A 26,974-nucleotide genomic window follows, 5' to 3' on the forward strand; every position below is an offset into this window, starting at 1 on the left:
TACATAGAAATGGCACCGCTTGAAGATCTAAAGCACAGAAGGGGAATCAAGAATGACTCCCCGGTGATTGACTTGAGCAAAGAGTCATCATTTAGTCATACAGGGAAGCCTGCATGAAGAGTTCTTATCCTCATGGAACTTGGGATTCTTCTGAGGAGAATAAGTCCTCTTAATGAATATGAAGCTATACAGGATATGGGAAGGTAAAATATTGTTGAGAAAATAAGGAGACAATAGGTCAGATAAGGGATTGTGGTCAAGCAAGTATCCCAGAAAGGTCTCAACGTGAGGGGCTATTGGAGTTCAAACTTGAGGTTGAGAAAGAAAGAAATGAGATGGCATCCAGACCAGGGGGATGGCATGGAATGCAAAGGCTTTGAGGGGCAAATTGGCTGGTAAGGTAGAGATGATGGCTATGAAACTAGGTAAGTCATGTAGGACTTTCCAAGTCACTGTAAGGAGTTTAACATTTACTCTAATTGAAATGGGGCTTTAAGTAGAGGACTAAGATGACCTAATTTAATTTTAACATGGTCCTTCCAGCAGCTATGTGAAGGTCAATATGGAAGAAAGGAGTCTAACAAAGAAACTGTTGTGATAAGTCAAAGATCATGGTGGTAGCAACCAGGATGCTTTTGTGGATGGAGATGATTAGAAGGGGGTTGCCTTCGGGCTACATTGTGATATTAGAGACAATAAGCTTGGTAAACGGCTTGGATTATGTGCCTACGGAAGGAATTTAGCAAGAAGAGGTGTCTCTAGAATTTAGGGTTCTATCAAGCGGAAGAACAGAGCAACTGCCGATTGAGAGACAGTGGGAGGAACAGACCTGAGGTGAGGAGAAGGGTTTAATACGTTAGCTTTCCCAGTGTGATAGCTACATAGAGATAGCAGATAGGTAGTGGACTAGATAAGCCTGGAGCTCAGGGTGCATTCTGAGATGTCCCCATGAATGTGTAAGTCGTTATTTACACATGAAGCCATGGCGGTAGATGAGAGTGCCAATCGAATGAGATCAGAAAGCCAAGATGTGGGCAGTCAGTCCACTGTCAAGTCACCAGGAAGAACTGGCAAAACAGACTGAGTAGAAGCCACCAGGAGATACCAGAAAAGCCAGGAGAGGAGGGTGTCTTGGAAGACTGATGGAACATTGCAATGATCAACTTGGTAAAGTGAAAGCTTGATGAAAACAGAGAATTAGCCCTGGAAATTAGACTCATTTCTGTCTTTGATACAAGTGGACCTTGTACAGTAAGGAAGATGAGAAAAATGAAGATAGAATGTAGGAAGTGGGAAGGGATTGAATATTACATTTATCATACCTGTGAGACATCCAAATAGAAAGGTCTTGTAGGCAGTTTATTTATAATTTTGGAGAACTGAGGATAAAAGAAATACTACTGAAAGTAAGGGGGCGAGCATGAGACTATTTAGTAAATCAGAATAGGTTCAAGGGCTGAGTGTCTATATCCTCCAAGGTTTAGTTACTGGGAACATGAGGCAGATCTGGGACAAGGATATCAAGAAACCATGGAGGCACTTGAACAACCAAGATAATGGCTTCTCAGGTATCAAGTTCCACGTCAGTACATTGGACTGAATGGTGTCCTCTTGTCGTCCAAATTGTCCAAATTGGTATGTTGAAGTCTTTGCCCTATTTTTCCTGTACTTGGAAATAAAGCCTTTTACAAAGGCCATTAAAGCTAAGTGAGCTTTAATAGTAGAGCCCCAATCTGATAGGGCTGGTGGGTGGTCTTAGGAGATAGAAGAGTTAGTTTCTCTCCCTCGATCCCTCTGTCATGAGGGTAGAAAAGAGGCTGCTGGCTGCCAGTTTAGAATAGTCTCCTCCAGGTACCAACTCCGCTGGCACCTTCCTCTGACTTCCAGTCTTCAGAACTGTGAGGTAACAGGCCAGCTGTGTAAGCCAGCCAGTGTATGGTAGCTTCCTATGACACCTCAGGCAAGCTAATGCAGTCAGCTTTGGTGGTCGGTCAATTCTCCGTTTTTGTCTTAGGTCATCAGTGTTGGCTATCTACATTGGCTTTCTACTACGTTTTCATTGCAAAAGCCTTACTGATTTCGGTGTACCTGCCCATGGTTCCTAGGGGTGGCCGTTCATTCTCTTCTCTCTGCCATGAATACATTGTCACTTATAATTGGAGAAAAAAATTTAAGGGCAAATATAAAGATTTATCTGCATTGATCTGAATAACTACTGGTGTCTGTCTGACCCCACCAAACACAGCAATGCCGATGTTAAGGTAACGGAAGTTAAACTATCAAACACTTGCTCTGTGAGCTCCACTATTAAACACATACTTTGGGATGGCCTCTGGAGAATGTTCTTTGAAATGACCACATCTTTGCAATTTATTACTTACAAAAATAATCCAAGAGGAGTGACCTTATTTTAAACCTTTTCATTTCCTTTCTTAATCTCTTTCTTCAATAGCCCATAACCCATGACTCAGAGAGGTGACCACTCTTTCATTTTCCTTCCTTTATAATTCAGTTTTGTATGCGCTCCATCGAGAGATTTACAAACACGATGCTTCTCTTGCTGGACTCTAGGATGATGGCTTTCTGAGAGACTTTACAGATGTTAAATTCATTCATGAACCCCTTTGAATATGTGTTTGTAGCAGGATCCAATGATATATGCTCAGCACACCTTTGGGAGTGTAGAGACTGATGGAATGTGGTCTCTGTCTTTGGAAGTCCTTCTCTTGGCATCTAGTTTGACAGACATGTCTCAATAACGGTGAGACACGACAACAAGTGCCCCCAAGAAGAAAAAGGGCAACAGAAATTCAGGAGAAGGAAAGAGTATGCCCACTGGGGGGAAATTAGGGGAGACTTTGCAAACTGTGAGAGAATTCCTTTGTCCTGGAACAGGAAGACACATGTCTTGTGCAGCAACTGACTGATAGGTTCAGAATGATAGAAATACAGATGTGGGAAAGGCAAAATGTGTTCTGCCTCCATTTGACAGTTTAGTGAAATGATAAAAAGGTTTAAAAGGAGGAGTTTGAACATTAAACACCAGGGAATATGATTATTGAAGGCACCTGAGTAGGGGGTTTAAAACTGGCATATTCTTGTTAGCAAAATAGTCTTGTGATAGATACAGACCTGCGATTACCCTACATAGGAGTGAATAATTTCATAGGGGAAATCTGGGGATAGAGGCATACCGGAGAGAAACCAATACCAGATTCTGATCTTAACAATTGTATCTGTCTCAGGAGAATCATATTTGAGGTAAAATCTGAATGATACATGAAGATGTAGGGAGGAAAGGATTACTGAGATGAGCAGGGGAAGTTTCAGTAGAAGCAAAGGGTGGCAGAGGTTCAGAAGGATTTCCAGCTGAGATGCCAGCTCTCACAAACAATAGCACTCAGGTGGGGGTGAGTCTCGTTTCTTCTGGGGACCAGTGCAAGGTCCTCTGGGTATAAGGATAGAAAATGAAGATGAAAATGGATAACTACAGTGAAGTATGGCAGGGGTGGGCTCCCATCCATGTGGTCCATGTCATTATAAGGAGACAAGGACATAGACACATGGAAGGAAAAGACCACAGGTGACATGGAGGTAAGGACACAGAGGACATGGAGGATGAGGACACAGGTGACGTGGAGGATGAGGACACAGAGGACATGGAGGATGAGGACACAGATGACATGGAGGATGAGGACACAGGTGGCATGGAAGATGAGGACACAGATGACATGGAGGATGAGGACACAGGTGACGTGGATGATGAGGACACAGGTGGCATGGAGGATGAGGACACAGATGACATGGAGGATGAGGACACAGATGACATGGAGGATGAGGACACAGGTGACGTGGAGGATGAGGACACAGGTGACATGGAGGATGAGGACACAGATGACATGGAGGATGAGGACACAGGTGACATGGAGGATGAGGACACAGAGGACATGGAGGATGAGGACACAGGTGACATGGAGGATGAGGACACAGAGGACATTGAGGATGAGGACACAGGTGACGTGGAGGATGAGGACACAGAGGACATGGAGGATGAGGACACAGGTGACGTGGAGGATGAGGACACAGGTGACGTGGAGGATGAGGACACAGGTGGCATGGAGGATGAGGACACAGGTGACGTGGAGGATGAGGACACAGATGACATGGAGGATGAGGACACAGATGACATGGAGGATGAGGACACAGATGACATGGAGGATGAGGACACAGAGGACATGGAGGATGAGGACACAGAGGACATGGAGGATGAGGACACAGGTGACATGGAGGATGAGGACACAGGTGACATGGAGGATGAGGACACAGGTGACATGGAGGATGAGGACACAGGTGACATGGAGGATGAGGACACAGATGACATGGAGGATGAGGACACAGAGGACATGGAGGATGAGGACACAGAGGACATGGAGGATGAGGACACAGGTGACATGGAGGATGAGGACACAGGTGACATGGAGGATGAGGACACAGAGGACATGGAGGATGAGGACACAGGTGACATGGAGGATGAGGACACAGGTGACATGGAGGATGAGGACACAGATGCTCATAGAAGGAAGACCATGTCAAGGTACACAGAGAGGTATCTGTATTCCTCGGAGTGAGGCCTCAGCAGAACTGACTGAAGTCTTTATTTCCAGAACTTTTAAGAAATATGTTTCTAATGACATCATGAAATTGGCAGGCAAATGGATGGAACTAGAAAACATCATCCTGAGTGAGGTAACTCAGACTCAGAAGGACCAATGTGGTATGTACTCACTTGTAAATGGATACTAGATGTAAAGCAAAAAATTACCAGACTACAGCCCACAGCTCCAGAGAAGCTAGCTAGCAAGGAGGACCCTTGGAGGGACACATGGGTTGTCATGGGAAGGGGAAATAGGTATCTCCATTAATAAACTGAGGGTGAAGGGGGGCAATGGAGGGTAGGGGATGGGGGATGAGAACATAAGGGAATGGGGTGGTCGAGCTGGAGGAGGGACGGAGTGGGAGAGCAGTGAAAGAGAGACCGTGATAGAGGGAGACATCATGGGGCTAGGGAGAAGCCTTGTGCTAGGGAAGTTCCCAGGAATCCACAAGGATGACCCCAAATTAGACTACTTGCAATAGTGGAGAGGGTGCCTGAACTGGCTTACCCTGGAAACCAGACTGGCGAATACCCTAACTGTCATCACAGAGCCTTCATCCAGTAACTGATGGAAGCAGATGCAGAGATCCACAGCCAAGCACCAGGCCGAGCTCCAGGAGTCCAGTTGAAGAGAGGGAAGAGGGATTATATGAGCAATGGGGGTCAAGATCATGATGGGGAAACCTACAGAGACAACCAAACCAAGCTCATGGGAACTCATGAACTTTAGACCAACAGCTGTGGAGCCTTCATGGGACTGGACTAGGCCCTCTGCGTGGGGGAGACAGTTGTGTAGCTTGGTCTGTTTAAGATGCTCCTGGAAGTGGGATCACTATCTACCCCTGGTGCATAAGCTGGCTTTTTGGAGCCCATTACCTATAGTGGAATATCTTGTACAGCCTTGATGCATGGGGGAGGGGCTTGGACCCGCCTCATCTGAATGTACCAAGCTTTTCTGACTCCCCATGTGAGGCCTTACCCTTTTGGAAGGGGGGATGGAGGGTGGGCTTGGGAAGGAGTCTGGGGGGGGGTAGGAGGAGGCATGAGAGGGGGACCTGTGGTCGGTGTGTGAAATGAATAAAAAATTTCTTAATAAAAAAAGAAAAATATATTTCTGTTGTTCAAGACACATAGTCTTGGGTATTTTGCTACAGCAGCCCTTGTATATTAACTCATCCCAGAACAAAAATCCTACAGCAAAGATTTTAGTGAAAATTTTCTCTTTAGGAAACCAGAAATGTGGTGGCACACACCTTCAATCCCAGGCATTTATCTTTATGAGTTAGAAGCCCACCTGGTCTAATAGTGAATTCCGGGCTAGCCAGGGCTATACGGTAAGACTACATTAAAAAAAAAAAAAGATCTTGTGTTCTGTTGGACAGCTAATGTACTTGTCATAACAATGCATTTCTCCAATATTTATATTTTCTTTTCCCTCATTGATTTATTTCTTCAACATCGACATAATTATTCTAAAATCAAACTTATTTAGGTAACCTGGTGGTTGATTATATCATTTGCAATGTTATAAAAGTTTCTCTTATGACAACTGTCTTTATATGTTTAAAACTGAGATTTCATTTATGATCTTTTTGAAAAAGAGCATTTAAAAATGACTGAGTTTTGAGCCATTATAAAATTGCAGAACACTAAAAATACTATCAGTGCAAAAGTTCAAATAATGTGTCGGAGTTTGATTATTAACTGTACAAGATACCTTAAAATAGCTAGCTCCCAGAGAGCATCGAAAACTCAATCCCATTGACCAGAGGATAACCCACAGTTTTTTTTTTTCCTTTTGGAATCCGCTCATGACTAAAAACAAATCATTATTTTCAGATTGTTTCCTTAAGTATTCAATAAAAAAATCATCATTTGGAACCAAACTTTTTAAGACCAGTGGTTCAAATCTACATAGCTCTTTGAAATTCCACTGTTTGGCGTGGCACGTCCCATTTCATAAACCATCAATACGTAACTGTGTAATGACTGAACTGATGAGTAAGTAACGTGGTTGGAGAATTGATGTGAAAACCAAATATGTAATTCAGAGTATGAAGGGAGATTCTCCAAACACACGAAAGTTCACTCCAGCAGTTCAGACATGCTGGAGTCTGGATTACATGAATTCAGATGAAAGAAACCACATACTTTACTGAACAGTGGAGACATGAATGAGGCAGGAGATGGCTCAGATAATAAAACACTTGCCTCGAAAGCACAAGGACCCGAGTCCAGTCCCCACAACCCATATAGAAAGAGTTGGACATGGTGGTGCACACACTTATAATCCCAGCTCTAGGAAGGCGGAAGCAGGTAGATCCTATGGGTTCACTGGCTGCCATCCGTGAACCTATCCGCTTCTCCTTTATCAGTGGCCCCTGATTTCAGAAGTACAGTACAATAAATGCTATCAGCCCAAGGACTTTGACTCCACTGAGCCCCCCAGAAGTCACCATGAGCTTCTGGTTCCTGGTTATAGCCTGTATCATCTCCCTTGAACCGTTTCTAGTGCACATAGTATTCCTTACCCTCTTTTCCATACTGTTGAGCACTTTTTTCTCAATTATTTCCTATCTATCTATCTATCTATCTATCTATCTATCTATCTATCTATCTATCTATCTATCTATCTATCTATGGTTATCTGCCTGCAAGGCTGCTATGTTCTTTTTATTCATTTTGTGGAAATCCCCTTTCTTGCTTATCATCCCTTATGATAAAGGCCTCAGGAAAATTCCATCTCTTATTTGGCAATATTTTTTTTTTAAACCAAAGCAGGGATAAAATTTAAATTTGCAACAGGAACATCTTCTCCTATGTTCAAAGGTAATGTCAGAGCCTTAAGAAAAGCCAGAATGCTAACAGTTGTTGAGACTCTTACACAGAAACAGAGGATCTCGTATTGAACAGCATTTGCTGTACACGTTTGATCTTATTCTTCCTTGCACATCTGTAGTTCCCTACACAGGACGGGTACTCAATTAATTATTCAGTACTTTTCCCAAACATGTTGTCACTGCTGATCCTACACCTAGCATCAGATTGGATAGATAGCCTTTTGTGTCTGCTGATAATATGTAACCTCAGCATGTACTGCATTCGTCTCCATGGATACCAGATTTCTGTGAATGGCGCTTCCAGTGAAACAAAATCTATAGGGGAAAGTTCATTTTGTTCATTCTTTTGGCTCAAGTTCTTGCCTTTCTGGCTCCCCCATACACTTCCCATCCCAGGTTATAGATTTCAAGAATCCTAGCATGCTAGGTATAGTAGAAAACCCTTGCATTTAGGATCATAGGAAATTTTGTTTGTTTTTCCTTGACTAATCGGTGGATATCAAGTACAGAAATTGATGCTGCTGCAGGAAATGAGAAGGTAAAATCCTAAACCTACTTTTGACAAATTCTAACTTGAAAACCCACCCCAAGAGGCTCAGAAACCTGGGCTTCAGTAAGAACAAAATGGAAGGGGGGTTTCCTAGAACAAGTTTATCATTTTATAAAGCTAAATTGAAATGATCCGGTTCCACAGAGCTCCAAATGGTCAGAGTGCCTCATCTCAGGTTGGAATGTTACTAGCTTGGCAAATCCCTGTTCACTACATTGTGTTTGTTAAAATGCTGGTGGATTTTTTTTTTTTTTTGGTTTTTCGAGACAGGGTTTCTCTGTGTAGCTTTGCACCTTTCCTGGAACTCGCTTTGGAGAACAGGCTGGCCTCGAACTCACAGAGATCCTCCTGCCTCTGTCCCAAGTGCTGGGATTAAAGGCGTGCGCCACCACTGCCCAGCCTGCTGGTGGATTTTTACTCTTGTTATTAAATAAGAAAGCAATCAACACAACTTATTATTCCAGTAAAAGAAGCATGATGTGGAGAGGAGTCCCACCAGTAAGACAATTGGTACAAGTTACAGGCTGCATTTCAGACAAAACCTCTCAAAACTGAATCCATTAAGGGAAAGCAAAGTATTCTTGATGATTTTATAAAAATTGAGAGCTGCCTTCCTGATTAATGCTTTACTTGTTTGTTGAATTGTGTGCTCTGCTTTAATGCGTAACCTTGCCCAAAGAGCAACGGGCACACTAAAATTAATGGTTTATATATTCTTGTCTTGGCTATTTGCTCATTTTGACCCTAAGAAGGGAAGGTCCTGGACCACTGGGTGAGGGATCAAGTAGGAAAACATTATGCCAAGAAACGGAGAAGCAGGAGCAGGATACCCAAGAGGCTAAAATTAGAGATGGCAAGCAGGTGACTGCACAGAAACCATTAGGCTACTCATAGTTATGACCCTGACATGAGGCAAAGACTACCTTGGCCACCCTGGCCAGAGTGAAGTGAGCTGAGGCTCCTTAGCAGGACTCTAATGATTTTCCAGAAGGATCAGGCAGCCTGTTGGAGACTCAGTGTTCCTTACTGATTAGAAATTGTGCTAGGGATAAGGACAGAGTCCAATACTAACCAACTCTATCTTCCATGGCCAGGCTTCCTTCTTTTCTCTCACTAAAATACATGCTAAGTTTGGGAAGTAAAGGATTTTTTTCCCCATTAAAAAACGAAACTCTCTCCATATTAAAAAAGAAAAAAAATCATGCTACTCCCAGTGACAGATAACTCCAGGTAAGAATGGCTAAAAATTGCTCTCCTCCAGACAGCTGTCAGAATCAAGCTCCCTCCCACACTGCAGGGGTGGGAGGGACAGAGTCAGCAGGGAAGAGTTTCAGGAAATATTCGTGCTCATGACATCTTCTTTGACATTCTGAAGCAAACCTAATGAGTAACTCACTCCTCCCCCTTTTCTTCCAAGTTAGGCAAAAACTGAAGTTCAAGTGAGTACCAGGCATGTCTGAGAGAGATAAAAGCTTGTTTCTGATCGTCAGTTTAAAGTTGGAAAAACACTTTACCGAGAGGCAGAAAAACTTTACAGAACAAAATGGAAGACGCCATCACTCTGGGCATTTTCTGGCTTCAATATTAACACACCTGCTAGGTGTACTAGGTGTAAAGGAACGGGCTGCTACTCACCACAATGATGGGAACAGTCATTGAAAAAGAGAGCTTTTGAATGGGATAATATCAACTAATTATATCCTGGAAAATGCCTGTCAACTCACACAAGAACAATTCAAAGAAACACTTAGAAAAATAGACCGAGGCAAACAGCAAAATACTATTCACGTCAGTGAGAACTTCAAACGGCACTCTTCAAACTGAATAACAGCTCGGCGTTGCTAAAACTCCTTCCAGTGGAGGGTGATGTCACAATTTTATCTGGCACTACCTGAGTAGCATAATTTGTTCTATTACCTTTTCCCTACAGAGCTCCGTTTTCAGACCTCTCAGCTTTCAAGAGTGCAATGAAGACCACCTTTTCTCTTGGTTTTCGCTTACTGCCCTTAACTCATTGGTCTACCCCGCTATTCTCTGTACAGATGGAGGCAGATGAACACCGCTGGGATGAATAAACAAGTTTCTGCTCTGAGAAATATCATGCCCTCCATTTCTTTGTAAGCTTTATTGTTTCATATTAGGTTTAACAAATTTCGATATTAAGACAATATTTGCATAGGTATATGTAAATATTACATGCCCTTTACTTGTTTATGGTACTTAGAATATATGTGGTGTGTATTTACATATCATATGTATATATTATGTGTGTGTTGGAAACAGGAGTATATCTGTTACTGACTTAAAACATATTCCATGTGCTTATTTTTCTATAGTCACCATAACAACTCTATGACATAGTAGCAGCATTATCTCCTTTTATAGATGAGCAGATAGAGTCCAGAGAGACTCCAAACCTGTCCAGAATTGCCTGAGATTTCAGCTTATGTGCTACCTCTTCTACACATGACAGCTAGTCAAGTTTAACGACAGTTAAAACTCTTGATGCTTGATGTGGCTATTCCTAATTTATCATCATCATCATCATCATCATCATCATCATCATTATTACTATTATTAGTATTTGGTTTTTCAAGACAGGGCTTCTCTGTGTAGCTCTGGCTGTCCTGGAACTCGCTTTGTACACCAGGCTGGCTTCGAACTCACAGAGATCTGCCTGCCTCTGGCTCTCGAGTGCTGGGATTAAAGGCGTGCGCCACCACCTCCGGGCTCTTATTTATTGAGTGCTTACTATGTCCAACATGCACTTGGGATACAAACAGAGTGTAAGATAAATTTCTACCACCTTTACCTCCGGCCAGTGTCCTGGACCAATACAAGTCAGTACTGTAGCGTGACTATCCGCTTTGAAATTCAAATGTTGTCAATGTGGTAGCATTAGGAGGCAGGTTTTTAAAAATAGGTAGGTCATGAGGGCTTCTCCTTGTAAACGCTTTGCTGGGTGTTTTGGGAGCCCATCTTTTTACCATCTCTGTTGTGAGGTAATAGGATTTGTAAGCAGAGAGCAGCCTTCACCAGAGGAGCAAACCAACCAGTGTCTGTCTCTTGGCCTTGCCAGCCTAGGAACTACAGGATGATAAATTTCTTCTCTTTATAAATGACCTCATTGAGGATATTTTCTTACAGTAGCACAATACAGTGTTCTGAGTACAGGAGAGAGTGCAAAGATGATTAAAGTATCTCAATTATTGTTTGAAGTAGTCAAAAATCATGTCGTGCAACGATTGACGATTTTCTCACTTCAATGGAAATCAGTTTTAGTATTAAAGTAAAATCTTTAGGAGTAGCAGTTACTAAGGTTATTTTTTTCTGTAGCTAAAAAGTATTATTAAAAGGAATTAACTTTGCGATGATATATTGTGTGCCCCAGTAAAGCTTGCCTGGGGATCAGAGGACAGGGACAGCCACTAGATTAGACATAGAGGTCAGGCAGTGGTGGCACACACCCTTAATCCTATCACTTGGGTGGCAGAGATCCATCCGGATCTCTGTGAGCTCACGGCCACACTGGAAACAGAGCCAGGCAGTGGTGGCACACACCTTTAATCCCAGTACTGGGAAGTACACATGCCTTTAATCCCAGGAAGTGACGGCAGGGCGGAAAAAGGTATGTAAGGTGTGAGAAAACAGGAACTAAAGCAGTTCAGCTGAGACCCTCTCAGGTGAAGATTCAGAGAATTTCAGTCAGAGGATTCGTGGAGTTGGTGAGGTTATAGGGGGTGGCTGTGGCTTGCTCTGCTTCTCTGATCTTTCAGCTTTTACCCCAATTATCTATCTGGTTTTCTTTTTGTTTTTAATTAAAAGTCCATTTAAGATTAGAACAACATAACTTTTTTGAGAAACATTTGAAAACAGAGTTCAGCTGGCACGTAGCTCACCACAGGTACATAGAAGTTGATGTGTATCAACTTCCGTCTTGGAATTGAGAGATACTCAGGATTACTGAATTTGGAAGAATGATATCCTTTTAGCCAGGTGTTCAGTTCCCCCTCTATACTAATTTAGACTAATGGAAAATAAAGGGTGAGTACAATCTCTAAGAATGTTCTGGTGGTTCGTGAAGCGAGGATGCTCTCAGACGTTAGCCTTCTGAAAGTTTTCTCTTGCTATAAGAAACACTCAGCTAAATCAATGTGCGGCCTCTGGAGGCCTCTCTGCCCTGCTTCTTTCTCTACCTCCGGTGCTAGGGCAGTAGGCAGGAGTGAGGCGACTTGGTTCCTGCTGGTAAGGTGGCTCTTCTCCAATGCTTATCACAAAGTAAACGCACACCTCACCGCTGTTATCCATCTGGGTTCTAGGTCACCAGTTGCTCAGATAACAACGGTAGGAAAGGCGTCCTGAAAGAAACAGCTCGTAGGCCAGGTCCGGGAACCAAACAAAGTTGAAGGAAAATTAGTTCCAGACCTTTACAGGGCCACCAGTTCAGAAGGCAACGTGCCAAGTTTCTAATTGTCAGGGTCCTGCCGACCTTTAAGGGCGTGCACAAAGAGGACATTGTTCTCGATCAGACCTAGCACCAGCAAATAGAGTACACAGCGGAGCTGTGGCAGAGTTGTGACCGTGAGCAGGCTTTCTCCATTGTCTAAAACGCTGTTTCTTCCTGGGCTTGAGAAATCTTTTGACTCTCTCAGGCCTGTCAAGAAAAAATGCCAGCATCTGATGAAATGTGTAATTCCCAGCCGACGTCTTGCTACCCCTTTCCAAACAGAGGAAATCGTTACAGGAACATTATCTAAGAGACAGCTGGTGGTTCAGCTGATCAAGTTGAGCTCGCTCTAAAGGCCCAGGGACCAGAGTTTGATCCCTGAGACCCAAGTTAAAAGCAAAATGAATCGAAACTAAACAAGTAACAAAACCATTGAGTGCACTGGCCCATAAGCCTTTTAGCCTAGTGCTGGGGAAATGGAGCTAGGTAGACCCCTGGGGGCTCAGTGTAAGCCTAAACAACAGATTTGGTGTGTTCCAGGCCATTGAGAGATACAGTCTTTAAAAAAAACAACCAAACAAACAAAACAACAACAACCTTTTTAAGTTTTCATAATCTGTTTTTCTGAATTGCAATTTTTCTCAAGAGGCGTGCATTCTGCAATAATAGAAAAGGAAAGTCTAGAAGGAATGAGTTAACTTCACCCTGTCACATAAAACCATTATTATGAGTCTAAGAATATTAAATATAATGCTTGTGGTTTATTGAGTGCTGAGGGCAGTGGTACAGTTTAATTGAGGATTTCCTGTGCTGTCTGGGACTGAGAATAAGGGCTTGTATTGTAGCCTCCCTTCCCTTCTCCCTTTCCTCCAAAGCCCAATATATCAATCAAACAAAATTAGTGTCATTAGGAAGTGACTAAAGGCAGAGGGCTCTTCCCCTCGGTTTCTCTTTTTCTAATGAAAACTTAAGGGCCACTACAAAGCAAGCGAGTTTATCTATTCACAGAGTTAATCGAAGGTTTTCGCTGCAGTTTTAAGAAGCTTGGATAATTTAAGACTCACGTGGCTCCAAATGCAAGTGGGTTCTCCCAGAAAGAGCATATGCTTCACTTAAAAATGATCCATCTTTCCTCCCCAGCCTGGAAACTAGGTGATTCCCAACCACGCCATTTGTCCCTCTGCTGACCTGTGTTCTAGTTGTATTACTCAATACAGCTCACCATCTTCCTACTTCAATGGGCAAGATTTGGGCACGGGTGCCCCTTGGCAGGGCTGGGAAGTAATAATGTGCCTTTGAGAGCAGCCTGGGGGAGACGAGCACCTGATGGGCCCCAGGAAGCTTCCCTCCCCTAAGCTTAGGAGAGCCTCCAATGAGCAGGTCATTAGGGGGCACCAGAATCACCAACCCCAGAGCCACAGTGTCAGGGCTCTGGATGAAAGAAGACACACCCTGTCAGTCCCACTGTGACAAACACACTCCACAACCCGGTTTCTGTGTTTGGATTCAATTTAACAGCACTTAAAAATAACAATGTACTTTTCCATGCTGTTCTCCTCTTTTGGATTCAGTTCACACAAGGTACTTATAAAGCCTTTGATAAATGCCTGTTATTTTATTTTTGCTTTTTTAACATTAACTCAGATACTGTCCTTTCTCAAATCAGTAATATTAAACTTCTTTTCAAAACTTAAAGTTATCTCCTCTTCCTCCTCCTCTTCCACATCTTCTTCTTCTTCTTCTTCTTCTTCTTCTTCTTCTTCTTCTTCTTCTTCTTCTTCTTCTTCTTCTTCTTCTTCTCCTCCTCCTCCCTCCTCCTCCTCCTCCTCCTCCTCCTCCTCCTCCTCCTCCTCTTCTTCCTCCCCTCCTCCTCCTCCTCCTCCACCTCCTTCTCCTCCTTCTTCCCCTCTCTCACCCTCTGTCTCTTAATAGATTACTTCCATGAAACATTGAAGTGTGGAAACATTAGTGGCACGTATCTTCCAAACCCTGTGCGGCCAACACTAGCATTAACAGAGTATGTAAAGCAAACTAACCGGTCCAGTTAGTGAATATTTTTGATCTGTGGTGCCCACTGGTTCATTTTCATCCACAAGAAATGAAATGGCCTTGAGGTCTTTGGGAGAGAGATAAACAAGTAAGACTTGAACTCTTGCCTTTTGCGGGGCTCTGAACTAAGTGCTCTGTCTAACTAAGCTCGTTGAACCTGTGAAGGAAGCATGTATAAAGCAGGAACTGGAGGCTGGGGTGGGCTATGATGCTCACACAATTCACACAGCTGTCTCATAAGCATCAGAGTAATGCCCCAAACTAAACTCAGGCATGAATGGCCACAAAGCTTGTGTTACCACCCTCTTGCTGTGGCTCTTGTCTGCTGCAGGAAGGGAGGAAAACCAGTCATGGGCATTCCGTACCATGGCAGGGATGGGCTTGCTCCAGAAGGTTCCCTCTGGGAGAACTAAACTAAAAGCTGCCTTTGATTATCAAAGCATTCTGGCCCAGCCCAGGTGGAACTTCTTAGATTGCTGAAAGCCCCTTTTGTGTAACCTGAATGCTGAAATCCTTCCTGCTCTTCCTTGTCCTTCAAAGGTTCAGCAGGCCAACATCTAGATACAGCCAATCTAGAAGGATGCAATGTGTGTTCTTTCGGTCTACTGCTCCACAATCTTTATAATCTCCTCTCTGTCTTACATCATAGCCCGAGTGGCTAATCTGCAGGTTACCTCTCTGATAAACTAAGATCCTGCTGGATCTTTCAGAGAAAGAAGTAGGTCAACTCTGTTGTGCTTCTGACCCAAGGTTGCTTAACAGAGATTTAAACTGGCCTCTTTCTTAAGTTGACCATGGCTCTCTTCTTTAACTCTGTACACTCCACAAGAGTCCAGTGCTTTGTCACTCAATGGGACTTCTGGAAAACCTTGCCGAATGAATGAAGCTAAGTGTAACAGGTCAGCTATCGGTACAATAGCATGTTCTAGAAAAATGACCAGAGGCAATCGCGGATAGATATGTGTGAATGCTGCAAAATTCCTTTTTCTCCTCGGAAGACAGAGAAGTGTCAACTGCTTCAAATCATTTTCATGTTCTAAAATAGAGAAAGACAAGAACAATTTTCATGTTTTTGATGGAGCCCTGCAAATGCAAGTTAGTCTTTGCTATTAGGGTGGATTTTTTTTGTTGTTGTTTGTTTGTTTGTTTATACAATCTCATCTTCACGTGCTTCACCACACTGTCAGGCATGGGACATTTTTGTGGAAAAAAAACATTGCTTGCAGAAATTCTAAAGGGCTTTCAAGAGGCATCCTGAAACACTGGTGTCCTGATGGCTTCACAGCTCCCACACGGCTTCCAAGTTCCTCTAGCCCTAATTTGTTCTGGTCACTTTCTGTCTGTTTCCATGCAGAAGGTTTTCATAACTGTGTCCTCTAACTCATGTCAGGAAGTAGTCAAAGATATCCTTCCTGTGTGCCAAGAAGGCGGGAACCACACGTAGACAAAATAGAGCCTTCTCTTGACCTTTACACATGGTAGAATCAAGGTACACGGCCTGTAGGTTAGCTGAAAAGATTTGTAAGACAATAGCATTTTATGTAGGAAAGCCTGAGTTTGGTTTTCTGAAATCTTGCATATGTTAGCAAAGAGAGGACAAATATGAACCAGGACTTGGTGGCTTTTGCTTCTGGCTGCTCCTGGTCACTTATGCGGCACATGTGCTTTGCAAATAACCCTGGCAAAAAATGGAGCCACAAATATGTTTTGAGAAATAAGCTATAGAGTATGTGTGCACCATGACACATAATTACTGTGTGGGAAAGGCAAACTCTACAGAGAATGGTTTACATTTACAGTGTCAATGGTTGGCCTATACTTTGCTTTCCTTCTACCCCCAACCACATTGGCCCCCTAGTTGCCTCCACACTTTGGCAATGGCTTTATGGCATCCATCCATCAGTCAGGCCAGTAAAAAATTAGCCACGCTAGTCATTCACTTACCAGTTCAACAATGTGTGTATGTGTGCGCATGTTGTATGCACTATGCACTTTAGTAGTATGTGGTGGGTACATGTTCTCATGCCTGGATATGTGGAGGCTAGAGTGAGAAATCAGAATCTACCACTCTCAGATATCCTGCCTGGACACAAGTCTCTCTCTCGCTGAGCCAGTGTTTGCCATTTGGCTAGACGGGCTGGCCAGCAAGCTCTTGGGACCTGCCCATCTCCACTCCCCAATCTGGGCCTCCAGGCTCACACAGCCATGCCTGACTTTTGACACAAGTACTGGAGATCTGAACTCAGGTCCTCATGTTCGCAGAGTAAGTGCTCTTATCCACAGAGCCTTCTCCCCAGTCCAATTCAATAATTCAATTTTTTTATGGCGCTGTGAGTACGTGTGGTTGCTGTCTGCTCTTCTGTCCAGTAAGAATAAAACGCTGCATGAGGGCAATTGGATGCTGTGGAAGCCCACGTGGGACCGAAGCTAAGAGCCGGCCAGATGCACTGGAGAATGACAGGCCCAGAGAAGGGCAGGAAGCCTCTGCTCCGTGACAGGAACCAAGCACTCGGGCTGACTGCAAGCTCTAGGAACACTTTCTTAGGCCTTGTCATTGGACCGTGTGTGTGCTGTCTCCCTTTCCTCGTGAACATTAGAAAGAATTATAGCATTGGAAACAAAATTTCAGGCTTGCCTTTTATGTAGCCAGACAGGCAGATGGATCAGCCATGTTCTTTGCAACCTGAAGGGATGGTGTCCTCCAAGGGCCAGATCATCCTCAGGGTGCTTGGATAGGAGGTTGGGGTCTTGAAGGGAGGAGGTTACAGGAGACATCTCTTTATTTCCTTGGCTGCTACATCTTCTGAGGATTCCAAAATGACCTTTTGATGAGCTTTTCCATTTTCAGATAGGTATCTTAGAGAATACATGTTCGACTTCTAGATCCATTACCAAAAAATATGACACTTGTAAGGAAACATCCTTGTCACACTGGATTCAGCCAGTTGACAACTCTACTCCTTCTAGACATTGTCTTTGCGAAAGAGGACATGAAGATTAGCCAGTGGTCTCTGTCTCAGTGAACTCACCGGCAAGTTGAAGGAAGAAGAGTAACTGATACACATATGGGATGCAACTCTGATTTATTTACTTAGACATTTTTCTTGTTTTGGATTAAGTTTGAGTTTTGAAAGCAAATCCTTTTATGTCATGAGACAAAGGGGGAGGGGTTGTTTGAATTTTTTAGATGATAGAGCAACACCCCCTTGTATGTGTGTGTGTGTGTGTACACGTTTAGGTGGGTATATGCAGGTGTATGCACGTATGTGTGTAGCTAGAGTTTTCCTGCCTGGCCCACAGTCAGGACAAATCTCTGTCACCCGCCAGTCCCACAGCCGCTCAGACCCAACCAAGTAAACATAGAGACTTATATTGCTTACAAACTGTATGGCCGTGCCAGGCTTCTTGCTAACTGTTCTTATACCTTAAATTAATCCATTTCTATAAATCTATACCTTGCCACGTGGCTCGTGGCTTACCGGCATCTTCACATGCTGCTTGTCATGGTGGCAGCTGGCAGTGTCTCTCCCACTCAGCCTTCCACTTCCCAGAATTCTCCTCTCTCCCTGTCCCGCCTATACTTCCTGCCTGGCCACTGGCCAATCAGTGTTTTCTTTATACAGAACGATATCTACGGAGCATGTGGAGGATAGAGGGCATCTGATGTTTCCTTGATTGCTTCCCACCTTGATTTTTTGAGACAGAGTATCTTAGCAAATGTGAATTCGCACCCATTTGGTGAGGCTTGGGGATCAGAACGCTCCAGGGGTCCTCTTACCTCTGCTTGCCTCTGCACCAGGGTTACAGATATGTATAACACAGTCTTAGCACATGGGTACTGGAAGGCTAAATTGAGGTCTTTGTGCTTGCTCAGTGGACAGTTTACCAACAGCCACCTCCCCAGCCCCCAAAGATGGACATACCAAAAGATGGATTTAGCTTGAATTATTGATTTCCCCAGAAATTCATGATAAGATTTTTGAATCTCCTTGATGTGGGAATGGTGGAAGGAGATTGTTCATTTTGGAAATGTTTGCTAAAATATTGAGAAAATAAGATTGAGCAGCTTTGTACTGGTATCTTAGCTCCTATGTTGTTGGTTTTTTTTTTTAAGTAGAAAATGATCTGGGACCAGTTAGTTTGCTATAGAAAAGAGTGCATGGCATGGGCATGGGTTGTCTAGATGTCCTGAGAAAAAGTAGGAAAAAGGAAAGAGAACAGAGGAGGAGAGCCTGGCTGTGTGAATTTACTTTTGTGAAATTGAGAGTTCAGTCCTCTCTGTGAACAATTATTCATATTTTGGAGCCGGATTCTCATGGTTTTTGTTGAGTTATTTCAGCCTGTGTATTTCATGCAAAATACTCACGTGCTAAGTGCTTTACTGAATGAGGTGTTTCCCCAGCTTGAAAACAAAATGTTAGTACTTGATGAAACTGGGTGAAGAGAACATGAGAACTCTTCTGATAATTTAGCTACATTTTTTAAATAAATCTGAAGTGATCTTAAAATAAGAACTTTAAGAAATATGGGCAGTTAGTTAGGGGAAGGGAAAGAATATGATCACAATATATTATATGAAAAAAAAACCCTAAAAGCTAGTTTTAAAAAAGGCTAATAAGTCCCAACAGGAACCAGGGTAGGACAAATTTCCATCTGTGTTTGCTTGACTTCCAAACAGGACAATTTGATTCTATCTGTAAAAACATGAGGTGCCCGTCTTCATACCTGGGCTTCCAGAGACTCCAATTTCTAAATCACAATCTCTGGCTACTTCCACGACTGTGTTTCTTATTACAGGATGTCCACCCATGCCGACCATTGGAGCAGATTCTTCAGGAATCTCTTCAGAATGTTTTCTTTTCATCTTGCACATTGTTAGTCATCGATTATCGTACAGCAAATTTCCCATTTATGTGCACAATGACTCAAAACAACAATAAACATTTTATTATCTCTGTGGACCACAAAATTGGGGGTGGCTTGTCTGGTGGTTTTGGCTTAGCATCCCCCTTGAGAGTCTAGTCAACATAGAGAGTTATCAGAGCTCGAGGCAGCAGGAGCTCTGGCTGGAACTGCAGGGCCTGTGTTTATGCATACGGCTACTGACGTGCTGTGGGTTGTTGGTGGGAGGCCTCCTTTTCTCATCATGTAAGGGCATGTGCATCAGAGAGGAGGTGAGGTGAAATTATGTCTTCAGACTTGGCTTTAGAAGTCAGGTGATAGTACTTATGCCATATTTTATGTGTTAAAAGCAAGCCACCGAGTCCATACTCTTAGCTTATGAATGGAAGATGACGAATGTCAAAGAATTTGCGATCTATTTTAAAGTTATCATGGAAGTTTTCACCATCTGTGTACTGTAGACAGAGTGGCTGGTGGTATATATACTAACTATATATTATGTCATAGATAGGTCTGGTTGTGGGTTCATATTTTTAATTACTGTTCCTCAAAATAATGCTGTAATATTTTCCATGTGAGTACTTAGGACTTTGCTTAATACCCTGAAGAAGACTTTTTGGTTTAAATAACCCGAATCTTAAATGATACCTGCTTTGGACTTTCAGACATATATTGGCTCCTGTGACTCAAGGAGCTTGAATACCAACAAGACTACCCTCCCCCCCACACCCCGTGTCCTATCTATGCTCTGCCTGGTACGCCACCCCCAGTCTGTCCCTTATCGCACTGGTTTTCCAAACATGGTGAAAGCCATGGCTGCTGAGACAGTCTCCATTGCATGTCCCATGGCTTCTGCCATATCTCCTGCAGACTCCATTTGAATCCAAGTTCAAAATACTGAAAGAAAGCCTGAGTACCCATTTGGAGGTCAAGGGAATGTCAGGGTCCTTTCATTGGTGGCTCCTGGCATGAACACTAGATGCCGTTCAGAAGAAATGTGTGCCCCGAGGAGCGGAGAAAGCGGTATAAAGATTGACACAGCAGTCCTTAAAAGTTTCTAGGAAAGAGTAATGCTATTGAATACTAGAGGCGGAATCAGCATTTTATGTCCACACACATTTCCGCCTCTGTACTTAAACGGTGACGGTGCTGTTTATGTGGAAACCACCCACTCTGTGGCTACTCCCTCATTTGTGTGAATATTTGCTGTCATAATTGGCATTAATGTTAATGTGCTCTAATTAGAACAATGTGGCTGGCTAATGGACATGGTCTACGTTTTCATCTGAAGCTCCAAGAAAACATTTAGGAACTGCTTCTAGCCTTATATCAGTTATAAAATGTAGTTTTCCACTCCAGTCTTTCATCAACACACAATGCACCGACACTGTTATCATCTTCAACAGGCAGACCTATTTCCCAGAAGAACAGTGAACCAACCAGTAACACACCACTTCCAAGAAGTGGAAGCCATCAGACTTCATGGAAGAATCCTGCTAGAAGTCGTGTGGTGGGGATGAGGGGGCAGAAAGAGACAGAACTGGAGAAGACTTCAGGAAGTGGTACACACACATCAATATACCTACTTCTTTCCCAGTTTTACAGGGCCAAATATGGCCCGATGAAGTGAAGCAGGGAAAGTCTTGTGTTGGTTGCATAAATAAAGGTCTTTAATGAGATCCACTTCTGCCATTTTTCTTTATAGGGCATACTCTGTGAAATGTGTGCACACGATACACTTTCCTTATAAAAGGATGTGACTTCTGAGATAGGGACGAAGCTCAGTTGGCAGTGTCTTCTTAGCATGGAAGCCCTGGGTTCAGTCCCTAATACCACATAGAACAGGAAGTGGCACATCCTGTAATTCCAGCCCTTAAGAAGAGGAGTCAAGAGGATCAGGTGTTCAAGGCTATTCTCGGCAACTTAGAAAGTTGCAGACCGGGACACATGAGTCCCTGTCTCAAAAACAATTGTATTATTTCAGACCTTTGTTTTGTGACAGGCACTTTTGTCAGCTCCTGTAATGGCTTGGATCACAAACGCCAGCTCTCGAGGGCCATTGCTGGACACTCTTGAAAACTGTAGAACTTTTGTTTTGTTTTTTAATCTGTGCTATTGCAGCAAACAACTTTGTCTGATTCTCTGTTCTTAAATGAAGTTCCTGGCTTCCCTCTCTGTCTTGACTCTGCAGTCTCTGCAATGACCCCATTCACACATGCTACTCTGGTACGGTCCATTTTGAGCTGGCATTTCATTATCTATTTCTGCTCTCTCCCTCTTGGCTGCTCTGGCTACTCCAACAGTCTACACATCCCAGTGCCTCCTTCCTGGCTTCCTCCTAAAAGGAAACTGCTGTGAACAAGCTAGACCTCTTCATTTAGTAATATCCACTGCATTTTGTGGGCTAGCTCCTGGTAACTATGGAACACTATAGCTGTTGATGGCCCTCCCCTCTTCCTCTTCTCTGTCTCATCCATTCCCTCACCACAATTTTTTCATTCTTACCTTCTCTACCACTATGGGATCTTAGATAGCAATGTTCTTCATTGATATGGAAGCAGGAACACAATAGACTAAGAGAAGGACATTGCTGCAAACTGCAATCAGAAAAGTCAGCTTCGCCACCTCTGCACTATATCAATAGTTCGGTTCTTATCACGGGAGGAGAAATTCCATGTTAGGATGCAGCAGGGGCTGTAGGTCGAGCTCTTCAATTTCTCTTGTCCTGTCCACAACCAAATTGCCTACAGGACCCTTAAGACCTTGCAGGCCCCGTTGTTTTCAGCACGGATGAGGCAGGCACTTCTTAAGGAAAAGTGAGATATGCAATAGTAGCATGGTCTTAGGCTGCCAGCCCGTCTGCCAGGGAGAAGACTCCTAGCTTGCGGTCGTGGGCCGTTCATCTCACTATGAGAAGAGTTCACCCTGGCCCAGGACAAGTCCTCCAAATAGTGGCACTCTCCACCCAGTTGCTTCTTGAGTTCATGTTCAAGGGTAAAGCAGACAAAGCTGCAGCCTGTGCCGAGTTCACTCGCACTAGCACCAGGGTCTGAGCTGCAGGTCTCTCCCCTGCCTGCTTGAAGTTGTGGACTGTCACTCCTATGCATCACAAACGGGCCATGAAGTAGCTGATGGAGGTACAGGGAGAGACTTGGCTGGCCATTTTCTATTAGTGTTGCAGGTGTTTCAAAGTCTTGGAGGGTAAAGGGTTGCAGCCTGCTGAATTCTAGGCCTCTTCTCTAGGTCATGCTCAGGAATGAGCTATATGTCCTGGTCAGATAGACTAAATATCAATGAAAGGTCTCACTCATTCATTCACTTATTCAACACACACACACATACACACACACACACATTTGTGTGTTGCCATGTGCCTCTAGAGCAGTTCCAGGCCTTAGACACTGTACTCAGAGCAGCCTTTCCGAGCCTCTCTCTGAATTCTTCAACCATTCCTGCAGTTCTATGATTCATTGTATTTTGTTAGTTCTTCTTTCTAGCTGTACACCCAGGGTCTTGGGACTCCTCAATGATACCTCAACTTTGATGTCCACAAAGTACAGTCATCAAAGGCAATTTGAGAAAGAAGTAAGAAATAATGTGGCAGAAAGAAGTTGCCTTCAAAAGAGAATTTCTTTCTGTCCAGATACAAAATCGGCTCACTGCCCAGTCCAATAATAATCCGCCCCTCCTCTCTACCTACCTAACAAGACTGAACTACAGATAGATATATTTGGAGACGGTAGAAACATTATTGACAATATAGAAATATAAGCCTGTGCCTTTCCAAAAGCTAGCCCTAGCTGATGAAAGCCTTTTTGTGGCATTCTCAAATAGAAGACCTTTCACAATGTGAGACCTTTTCCATAACAACATTGTCTCCTAAGGTCATACAAAGTCAGCGCCATCTGTTTAACCTTCAGCTCTTAACACCCACTGCTAACATGCAAGACTTTCTCTTTCTAAAACCACCAGATACTTACCAGGGAGATAGTTTAAAAGAAAACATGTGCATAGCTATTATCAACAATTCCATTTATGGAGCTACCCAAGACATTTAGATAAAATGAATCAAAGAAAAAATGTGTTTTCGTGATCTCAAAGAGGTTAGAATGCTAGACGGAAAAAACACTCACAAGGACATATAGTGTTTGCTCCTCTGTCTTAAGGGGCCCTCGGGGTTTGCATTAAGAGGCCAGAGAAAGGTCAGGGACCCTCTTAAAACATGAAGAGTGGAGCTGTCTAGAGAGCTGAGTCTGAGCCAATATCCCTTGAGAGTTCCAGAAGAGGGGAGCAGAAATTAACTCATACGTTCACAGGAAAAAACATGCTAAAAATTGAAGAGTTGTTACCAAAGGACAAAAGCCGAGTCCAGCAAGGAAAGAGGAGCCACTTCAGTTTACTGACTCCTAAGGGTGCTAAGGGCCATTAACGGTACGCAAACATTTGTGGTGTATGATGGATCTCTCTCCGGCAGCACATCAAGCCCTTTACTCGCTGTTTGAGCTTCAACAGGAAACAGTTCAGATGTGCAGCCTACCACATGAAACAGACACACGGGGCGATAGCCTACAGTGACAAACCCAGTGGAGAGGTAAGAGTGTAATGGGATGAGAGGCTCTGATCACTCCAACATACCCAGATCTGAGGGATCATGATGAGTTAGCTTGTGAGTCAGGCTAGATAAAAGTCACAGGGTCGAGGTAGACACATATTGCCCAGAATCAAAAGAGGCATTTAATAGTAAGATAAACATTTTGACCGCTCCCCCCAAATGTCAGAGTTACCAAACAACCACTTAAAACCATACTATCTTTTCCAATCTAATTATACACTAAAATAAGACAGTCTTCTGAATGTCAAAACAGGGACTACTTTGTCAGTGACAGTTTTTAATTATTTTAAATTAATACTTAACAATTGTGGGACACACTTCAATGTGAAGTAAACACCAAGATCTCTCAGTATCTACCAGTGCATTGGTAAATCAGTAGGTCTCTGGGAGCTCTCTCTGAAATGCTCTGTGCCCAAGATGTCACATCAGTCAGAAGACGTCCCATTTTTAGGAAGATCAATAACTGTAATTAAAATATGGAGATTGCCATTCTCAAGGGCAAGACACTGCATTAAGCACCTTCTCTATAAATGACAACAGTGAGGATGGTCATATGAGATCAGAGGGGAGTACTGCCTGTGTCTGAGGGACTGGGGTGGGTGAGGCTCTTACAAAGAGACAGAGAACAGAGAGAGAGCACTAACAAGCCCCGGATCTCAGAAAAAAAATAACTCAGCAGAAATGGAATTGTCCTACTCTGTTATTGCAGATAAGTTCCAGTTCATCTCACAATGCAGTATCAACAACTGTTGGCCTAAGGAATGGACAATTTTTGACATGATACACAGCCTGTGCTGTCTATTTTTAATGTCAACTTGAAGCAGGCTAGAGTGATTTTTGGAAGAGATAACCTCCACTGAGAAAATGGTGCCACCAGATTGGCCTGTATACGAGCCTTGCTGTATTTTCTTGACTGATGATTGATGTAGGAGGGCTCAGTTCACTGTGGGGTGGTGACACTCCAGGTAGATGGTTCTGGGTGCTAGAAGAAAGCAAGTGAATCAAGCCAAGAGGAGCAAGCCAGGAAACAATGCTGTTCCATGGTGTCTACTTGAGTGTCTGCCTCCAGGTTCCTGCCTTGAGTGCCTGCCTCCAGGTTCCTACCTTGAGTACCTGCCTCCAGGTTCCTGTCTTGAGTGCCTGCCTCCAGGTTCCTGCTTTAAGTGCCTGCCTCCAGGTTCCTACCTTGAGTACCTGCCTCCAGGTTCCTGCCTTGAGTACCTGCCTCCAGGTTCCTGCCTTGAGTACCTGCCTCCAGGTTCCTGCCTTGAGTACCTGCCTCCAGGTTCCTGCCTTGAGTGACTGCCTCCAGGTTCCTGCCTTGAGTGCCTGCCTCCAGGTTCCTGCCTTCTCTTCCTGTGATGGAGTGTGACTTGAAAACAGTGAGCTGAAACAAGCCCTTTCTTCCTGTAGTTGCTTTTGTCATGGTTTTTTATCACAGCAATAAGAACCAAGAGACACAGATAGCCCTTCTCTAAGATTATGTAGAATGGCTATGGAAAGTTCCTAGGATTTGAGGCTACTGAATACGTCTGGATCTTTCCATTGTATATTGCCTGATAATTGGCAATGTTTAAGACTGGAGTAGGTTTGGTGGACAGATCCAAGAAATACTGGTTTAAGGTGGTTCACAAGTCCTTTGAAAATGCAGAAATTGGTGTAGAAAAGCAGAGAGTGTGGAAACAAATCCTACTTAAAAGAAGGATTGTATGAATAAAAAAATTCCTTAATAAAAAATTATATAATAAAAAAAGGATTATATTGCAAGTAATACTGAACATCATCTCTAGTTTTACACGCATGAGGAGGAAAGGGAACCCTTTCAATATCCCTACTTCCAGACAATCTGATTCTGTTGGCAGGAGCTGGAGAGTGGAGATTAGGAACATTTGAACAAACACACCAGAAATTAAGATGGAGAAAGCTTGGCAAAGACCACATCTTGAGATAGAATGAAAATCTCTGGGGGAAGAAAAGATAAAGCCAGAGAAAAAGTTTACAGAGCCCAAACAGAATATTACAAAATGACAGCACTGGTGCATGACTATGAGCAATTGGCATGTCTTGTTCAGTTCCTGTTTGTTCTCTGCTGAGTCCCCTTAATGTGCCTGGGGTTCGAGGGGTGGGGCATGAGTGTGCGTGTGCGTGTTTGTGTGTGTGTGTGTGTGTGTGTGTGTGTGTGTGTGTGTGTGTGTGTGTGTGTGAGAGAGAGAGAGAGAGAGAGAGAGAGAGAGAGAGAGAGAGAGAGAGAGAGAGAGAGACCTGTTAATCAGTGTGAGTGCCACATGCCTGACTGAATGCCGGAGTCCACTCGAATTGTTTACTTGTAAGTTCACATTCCTGAGTGATTTCCTAGCTGCCAAAGGCTAGAGTTCATCTCAGGTGTACGTGCTGACCGGATCAAGCCTGGTAGGGTAAGAAACACACAGGGAGTGTGAGTCACCACCGATAAAACTTCACATCTGAGCAGGAATGTGATGAAGAATTAACTCTGAGGAATTGAAAGGAGAGAATGTCTATTTTAAAGATTTTTTTTTTTAATTACTGGAAACATCACATCTAATACTTTAATTACTATGTAAAATATTAGCCATGTCTAAGCAATCCAGTAGTTATAAAAACAATGGGCATGGTCACTTAACCATTATTAACCTTTAAAGATAGGAAAAGCATTAGAAGCACTGGATCAAATGCGTGAAGAGACCTACCACCTGATGAGACACGAAATGAACCAAATATTCAATTAACATGAATGAATCTAATATAATATGTTTAATCCATTTTGGTTCAGCAACATGTATCATTGTTTACATTCAGAAGTGTGTGTGCGTGGTCCTGTGTGTGGTCATACACATGGTGTGTGCATGCATGTGAAGGTCAGAGGGCAAACTTGGGAGCTGGTCCTCAGCTGTTGTCCACT

Source organism: Peromyscus californicus, unplaced genomic scaffold (genome assembly GCF_007827085.1).
Source record: "Peromyscus californicus insignis strain IS unplaced genomic scaffold, ASM782708v3 Scaffold_22__1_contigs__length_63687245, whole genome shotgun sequence".
Lineage (NCBI taxonomy): Eukaryota > Metazoa > Chordata > Mammalia > Rodentia > Cricetidae > Peromyscus > Peromyscus californicus.